We start from the raw sequence: 8184 nt of genomic DNA, 5'->3' as shown, positions 1-8184 counted from the left end.
GAATTTTAAAACCCAAAGGGAAGTGACTTTTCAGTATTAGAACCCCTAACGGGAGGGGAAGACCCCTTATTCTTAAAGTAAAACAAAGAAAAAAAATTTAAAAGAAAAAAATAATTCCCAAAACATTGTTATAAAGGAAAATACTCAAAGACAAAGCTAGGATCATGATAATGATAGAGGATGTCGTTTTTATAGATATGAATAAAATAATGTTTAGGGTGTGATACAAAGCTGGAAGGATGGAAGCAAATTTAAACACTTTTCAAAACTTTTTGTGTAAGTGTTAGTTTGTATTTTATACATGGGTGAAGATTTTCTTGTTTTTTAGTTTTAATATTTTAGAAATAGCATAATGCATGAGTTAGATGCAAACAGTTGTGAGAGCTACCATAATGCTGCAGTTAAAACAATTAAAAACATGAGTAGAAGGTCCAATATGAAAGGTATTTTCACAATAACAAGCCTGTGACAGGAGATTAGATACTTGGGAAGGGCAGTGAAACACTGTTGGAGGAAATTTCCAATATATAAAGTTGCACTTTGAGAGCTATACATTACGATAATATACCCCCTTTAACCCTGAGGTAACAAAGACAATGAATGATGGTAAGGGAAAAATAACCTGTGGGGGAGAACTGTTACCTATAATCCATCAAAGAAAGTAAAGGCACAAAACTTGGATGGATGAGAAAGATAGCTCCAGGAGCAAGGTATCCATAGCCTGAACAAATAAAGTAAATAATTTAACCCCAACTTGTCTTACCAATACTGATAACATGATGCCGTGAGGCGTGATGTTCATATTCATATCAAAGAACAAACAAAAACTAACTGACTGTGAAGACAAGCAGAAAATCTATAGAAGACACAAATACTACTAGCTCCTGCAGGATGTTATCTCATAAGGTCCCAGTTAATCTTTGTATGGAGGAAGTATTTTAACAGAGGACACATAAGAAAAATTAAATTACAGAAGTTCCATAGACCCCATACAAAATTTGGTAGCCCTAACACAATCGCATAATTGTATATCGATGCAAATTTTCAAAAAAAAAAAAAAAAAAATGATCAAAAAGAAAGAAGAAAAGAGAGAAAAGAGAAAAAAAAAATCCGGAGAGGGGCGAAAAACAATGGCCGGGGAAGAGAAGTGAAGGAAAAAAGGAAAAAAACCCTCTGAAAAAGGTTTGCAGTTTTAGCCCAGACTCCCGGACCCCTGACAACAGTGCCCCAGTTTAGAGGTAATGTATTTTATTTTGGAAGAAAAAGATGAGTTGAAGTTATTATTAATATCAGAAAATTTCCCCTTTTCGCATCGCATCTAAGATCATTGCGGTTACAAAAAATATAGGGGGGTTTTTTTTTTAGGGGAGGAGTTTAAAGGTTTTAAAAAAAAAAAGCCAAAAAACCAAAGGTAAAAAGGGGGAAAGGGTTTTTTTAAGGGTTAAAAAAAAAAAAAAAAAAAAGGTTTTTTAAATTTGGCCCCTTGCCCTAAGGGATTTTTTCCCCCGAAAAATGGGTTAAAATGCCCTTTTCAAACCCCAAAATCAATGTTCCCCCAAAAAAAAAAAAACCCCCCCGCAACTTTTAAAAAAAAAAAAAAAAATTATAAAAACCAAAACCGAATCATCCTTAACAAAGAATATAGGAGAAGATAGCAGAGGAGATCGATGCAGAGAGAGAGAAGAAAAAGACGCAGAGAGTTATAGCACTCGATGACAAAATGCGAGTAAATTGAAGTAATGTATTGATGAAGAATCAAGATGATTAGAAAAAGAAGAAGAGAGAGAGAGAGAGAGAGAGAGAAAAAGAAGGAGAGAAAGAGGTGAGGAAGAGACGAGAAGGAGAGCCAAAGAGAGAGAGAGAGATGAGACAAGAGAGTAGGAGATCTAGAGAGATCAGAAGCATGACAACAATCGGCTGGGTTGGTTGATTTAGAAGATAAGGCCATGCTAATTGTACAGCAAGTAATGCTCCAGAAAACTTGTAACCCCCATCGCAAGAATTCATGAGTCTAGGACTCAAAATGACCAAGCGATGTTTAGAGGCTAAGTAAAAGATAAGATGTATTTGAAGCTATAGTTAATTCAGAAAATGTTAACGCATCAGACAATCTAATGATCAAACGGTGTACAAATAAGTGATAGTCCTTATATAAAATCACGTAAGAAAGTCTTTATAATATTGAAGTTCAGAAGGATAAATGCACAAAGGGAGCGAAACAAGAGAAAAGAAAAGAGCGAGAATATAAGGCAAAATATTGGTGGAAAGTAAGGGATAGATTAACTGATTTAATAAACCAGTATGACAACAACAGGAATGGATAGGGGAGCAGAAATGAGAGCCATGCAAAATTTTTAGCTGTGACCCAAGGTCATTCCCTATTATTGCACCAGTGACTAAAATTCCGCAAGAACAAAATCCCCATCATGGTGGATCACATAAGATGCCCATTAAAATTGGCAATAGTCATAAGCTTTGACTCACTATATAAAATCATGTACTATGATGTTGAACAAATCTCTTCAACTATTCAAAGGAATAAAACCAAAAAAGACAATGGGTGAACTAATAAGAATGCACTAGGTTATATAAAAATTACTCAACTGGTAAAAATTGGACCAATAATAAGGAAAAAAACAACAATGGGAAATAGAAAGAAAGGATGAAATTTCAACCAGAATTATGCATCAAAGCAGGCAGTGACAGTGTAAAGTGATTACAATGAACAAATCAATCAGTGAATATAATAGAAAGATCACATATCTGTTGTGCACAATACAAGCAAGTGATAGTAAAATCACTGAAAAAAGATTACCCATCAGTAATAGTTCTGAAATATAGATTGTGCAATAGCCTTTGCACTTATTACAATCAGTTCAGAAATACTAATTCCAAGGGAATAACCAAAAAATGAAAAATAATGGCTATATATCAATATCCTTTAGTATATATGGACCACTAAGTCTTTCGATCTTATATGAGAAATATCAACAAACTCTCGCAGAGTTGACAATGTGGTTGAATGCAGTAGTTCCCATTTACAAGTATGCTCGATGTCAGAAAAAGAACATCTATAAGTTAATCGCCTTATCATAGATGAAAATGAATGACAAGCAAGTACCTCTGTACATCCAGTATGAATAGAGAATATGAAACTTTGCATATATCACATTAATATAGTATGCAGCACACACAAAAGCACATCACATAACCTTAATACCACACACATGGTAAACACACATAATACAATAGACACCCATGCACCCAGTCTTACACACACAACACGCACAACAACACATGACACACACACACAACACACACCACACAAACAACACAACACACACACACACACACACACACACACACACACACACACACACACACACACACACACACACACACACACACACACACACACACAGAGGCATGTATGTGTAGGTGCACAGATACTTGTGTGCATATTTACCCAGAACTGGGTAAATAGGAGAGGTAAGGAAGGCTTACTGAATAACTTCTTGGTGCCTTAGTGGACAATGCCTTTAGGGTAAACTCGCCAATTTTAAGGAACTCCTCCAATTAAGACACACGCTACATTAAATATAACTGCAACGTAAAAACTGAAATATCAAAACTGAATGGCGGTACACTCAGAAGACTAAAAAAACATATATTAATAAGTACAGAAAGTTGCAGGCATTTATTTCCATTACTTTATAAAGTAATGCGCCACTGGTCTTGCAATCCAGAGAAGTAACAAAAAAATATTTTTTCATACAAGGTAAAGAAACTCTGTCCCTTTCAAAAAATATACAATTTCTATGTCTACATTCTCAACAACATTTATACTTCTAAGATGAATTTCGGTTTGATTCTCAATGTCGTGAAAACATTTCACTACACGAACAATGGACTAAAATATGAAAGCAGGTGACAAAATCAACACATTTCATTGTTAAAAGCTAAGATTACTGACTTTACATGAATTTTAAAGTATGATATGAATCAAAATCAATCCTCAATTTGGTTCAAGCCTTAAGGATAATAAATTAGCCAATATTACGTCTACATACAGGTAATCAGGAAATGGTTAAGGGGTGCGCAAAAAAATAGGATTTTTGGCCATTTTCAGAGAGCATTTTTCATTAATGTCAATATCTTACAACTGTACAACTTCTACAAAGTTTAAAGACCAACACTGCTTGATAGTTTCATGATAAGACATGTTATCTATAGAGAATTCAACATTGGTAGATAGCTTAAAAAAAAAAAACTCAAATAAGTTTTAAATGAAGAGTTTACCCTATAAATACACTCCCTGTGATATCAATGGGTCATACCATTACTCATGGTGTTTATTTCTTTTGTACATCCAAAAGACAATGTGTATCAAAGTCTCAATTCAGTTTCAATTCCGAATGACATTTTGTCAAAGATTTCCTCCCCATGTTTACTTTGTGTGAGCAGATCTCTCATCTCCTGAAGCCTCTGCAGATGACTTCAGTGTAGAGCTTCTTACTGGCTTCCTGAAATGTAAATGATTTCAGTACTTCTGTATACTGAAGAAAGAACTAGATGAAATGTGACAATTGATAATTTTTTGTTTATTGAACACAGAGCAGATATAAACCATGTTCAAAATTACTGAGAATAAAAACAGATAAAAATTAAATTAAACAAAAAAAGAGTAAATTTACATATATACATTTAGAGATATCAGTGCCTATTAATTTATAAATAAACATCAATGAAAAAAAGAAAAAAAAAAAAAAAAAAAAAACATCAAATCTGATAACAAAAACATTTAGACATCAATCAGTGCAGTTGAATCTCATGGCATACATTGTAGTAATTCCATAACATTAATGTAGTATAAATAACAAACAATATTAATAGCAATACCAATATTATCAATAAAAATGATGATAATAATTATAAGCAAAAAAGGATCTGTAAAACAGTTGTACAAAGTAGTACATTCAAACCAACACTGAGACAAGAATTTTTTTTTTTTATTATATTTATGTGACTGAATAAAACCATGCTAGTCTCTGAAAACATTTTCTAGTATAATAATATTTGATTTAACACAAAGATAGCATTCCTACAACAATTATTTATCTTAGTCCTTAAGAATTCATCTATAAAATTTATCATATTTTCTATCTGGCATACTGAGAAGAAAATTATTTGTTCAAATTCTTATCTGGTTTCAATTAGTTTTCCTAACAAGTTTTAGCGTCTGCATTATATAATAAGGGATTTTCATTTGGTTAAAGGAAAGCAACAGGTTAAGGTCAGAAAATTATATTTTAGTATTTGCTAAACTAGAAAAGTGAAGCCACATTACCAGTTCCTTATTTTGCATGGTTGCTGTAGCAGCACACGCAGTGTTATATGCTGTTCCAGTTGGTCACATACACAAACCATTACATTACCCCCTACAGCTGCTTGTCAAAGAGATGCTGATACTCGTCTGAATATCTGTCAATACACTGAAGGATTATTCTGGCAAAATAATATCATTTTTGATAAAACATATCAATTGACTACTGACTTGCCATCAAGAGCCCATTTGCTTTCAACAATGAGATCTCAACAACCATGGCTTCTCTCCGAAGGGTGATATCCTCTGTATGTTGAATAAAGACTAATCCAATCTTGGATATTTATTTTCCACAAAAACTGGAGAAATTAAAATGTTAATCTGCTAAATATGCAAAATCAATGGTGAGCATGTGTAGCACAAAATATATCAGTACATCAAAATATAAAGAATAAGAAAACTTCAACTAGAAAAAAAAAAAAAAAAAAATCTCAGAAATTGACTTCTAAACAAGATGGACCTTAATACTAACAATCTGTGTATCTGTATCTTGGCAGTTTATTTTCCTGAAAAATATTAAGCTCTGTTACTTGTTAACCTTACATCCTTATTATGTCAGTTCTGATCACATAAGCCCAGCTAAAATAGAGCTTGTAGATGATTTTCTATATGTTTATAGTATATCATATAATGTAATATAAATTTCACCATAGGATTTACTGCAAGCTGATAGGAATAAATAAAAATTAGTCATATGCAGCCATGCATAATACAGAGAAGTTGAAAGGTTACGATGAAGACAAAAAATACTCAGCAGATTCCTTCAAGAAAGGTTTAGAGTATGTAATAAGAAATTACATATTAGGAAGCAATAAGACTTATTTTGAATTTTGATGTGACATTAATAAGAGATAAATAAATTATTTTATAAATGGAAATAAAGACAAGTAATTACATCATAACATGTTAAAAAGGGATATTCTTGATCAGATTTTATTATCAAATATATTTAAGAAATCTGATATAAAATGCAAGAGTCAAAATATTTTTTTTTTTAATCTTTATCTTTCAATGATAAGAACCAGTTCATGGGGTTGCTAAGTCACTTTTAATTTTTGTTCCTACTGTAGCAGTGTTTCTTTTAAACTAAATATTACTGATCAATATAATATAAAACAGTGTAGTGATAGTTGTGTTGGGTCATCATTTATTTAGGAAAGGACCACACGGAACGATACTTTGTGCTCCAATGCACATTTTGACAAGACAGAGCTTGGACTAACTTTATACTTATCTTGCCTCAAAGCCCTCCATTCCCTATCTTGTTATAATATATGTGGTGGAGGTTTGTTGACAGTTACTCAAGCATGAAGCACTGAAGTCATGGTACTGTTTAAGAATTAACTAGAAATCTATGTTTACCTTTATTTTATGTAGATGCGGTTTATGACTTCTTTATATCAAATCAATGCTTTTCTATTCTCTGTGTGGTCCCATTCAAGATTATCCTACAAATTACTTAAAATCTGCTGCAAAAAGAGATCTTATTTGTTACAGGGATTCTCTGACATATATAGTTTTATAACATATGCAAAATAAGCTTATTGCTTCACATTTATTATGAATTAAAAATGAAAAGTGGATTTTCAGAACTATTTATTAAAAGAAAAATTACACAAATTCAAGAATATTTTATTTTATATAAAAATATCATGCTACAAGCTCAGGTTGTGAATATTCAAGAGAAAATAGGATGTTATAGCTCACTTATTGCCTTCATTCAGTTTTGATTGCCATAAAATGGGAATGCATAAACAATAAACCCTTCATTTAAAGAACTAAAGAGTAAAATATCTATCACCCTGAATCCACCTGAAAAAAAAATCTCATTGTAAAAAGAAAGGGATACACAGTGGTATTCATCTGTGTTCTTTGGAATACATGGTGATCTTTATTTCATAGAAGAAAGAAGTAAAAGGAATCCATTAGTTTCAGAAAATCCTAGAAAGTGCTCATAATCTGTCTGCTTCTAGATAGTTCAAACAGTTGGAAAAGAAACTGAGGCAGGGCCTGTTGAAATTCACTTGAATAATATTTCCACGATCAATGTAACTTGCAATGTAACTCAATGCAAGAGGATTTCAGTTTCATGAAATCCGATGTATGATACATGTTGGCGCCTTACATCAAAAGTTTATTGTATTCCCTTAGTATATTTTTATTTTATTTTAAGTATATGAAACGATAGAACCTTTTTTTAACTACTAATTTACATTTATATACAAAAACGATTCAACAGGACATCTGAATCTGCATAATACTTCTCTAGTGAAGGCAGATCTGCCTTCACTAATACTTCTTCGTAAGCGGAATCACGTATGTTCTACTGTTCTTATTTCGCCTTGGCACCGCTGACAGGACAGGCTGCCTATCACTTTCAGCCTTTAAAGAGAGAGCAGTCACTCCACCTTCTTCTTTCTTTCTTCTTCTTTATAGGGTTTTAGACTATATTATTGCCTATATCCCTGGATCCTTTTCTTCTGATTGCCCGGGCCGCCTGCATTGCGCCGCGTCGGACTGTAAACAAACTCGTCCTCTGAATGCAAGTGGAGATGTCTTGGGAGGATGTTACGAAGGCAGTGGAAGCATAACTTAATGGCATGGAGAACTTTTTAAAAATATAGATCATCATTTTACGATGCCTGTAATGATATTCATGGCTAGATTTATCTGCTTTTATGGAATAGAGAACAAGAGAAAGATATCTTTATGCGACTGAAACGCAATATGATATCGCATTAAAACAATAAATGTGTTGCTTAAAAAGTAACAAAAATTTTTTAAATTTAAATCAAAAATAT

General features: G+C 32.6%; 1 long non-coding RNA gene across 1 annotated transcript; it reads right to left on the bottom strand.

Moving 5' to 3' along the window:
* Positions 1 to 3670: 3670 nt before the first annotated feature.
* LOC119597716 lies at positions 3671 to 7912 on the bottom strand. Its single transcript, XR_005230870.1, has 2 exons — positions 5348 to 7912; positions 3671 to 4523 (listed from the first exon to the last, which is right to left on the bottom strand). It is a non-coding gene; the product is annotated as an uncharacterized LOC119597716 (long non-coding RNA).
* Between the last annotated feature and the right edge of the window lie 272 nt (positions 7913 to 8184).

This window comes from Penaeus monodon, chromosome 39 (genome assembly GCF_015228065.2).
Source record: "Penaeus monodon isolate SGIC_2016 chromosome 39, NSTDA_Pmon_1, whole genome shotgun sequence".
In the NCBI taxonomy this organism is placed as follows: domain Eukaryota; kingdom Metazoa; phylum Arthropoda; class Malacostraca; order Decapoda; family Penaeidae; genus Penaeus; species Penaeus monodon.
The sequence above is the reverse complement of the archived record's forward strand: the minus strand, read 5'-3'. Positions and strand labels throughout refer to the sequence as shown.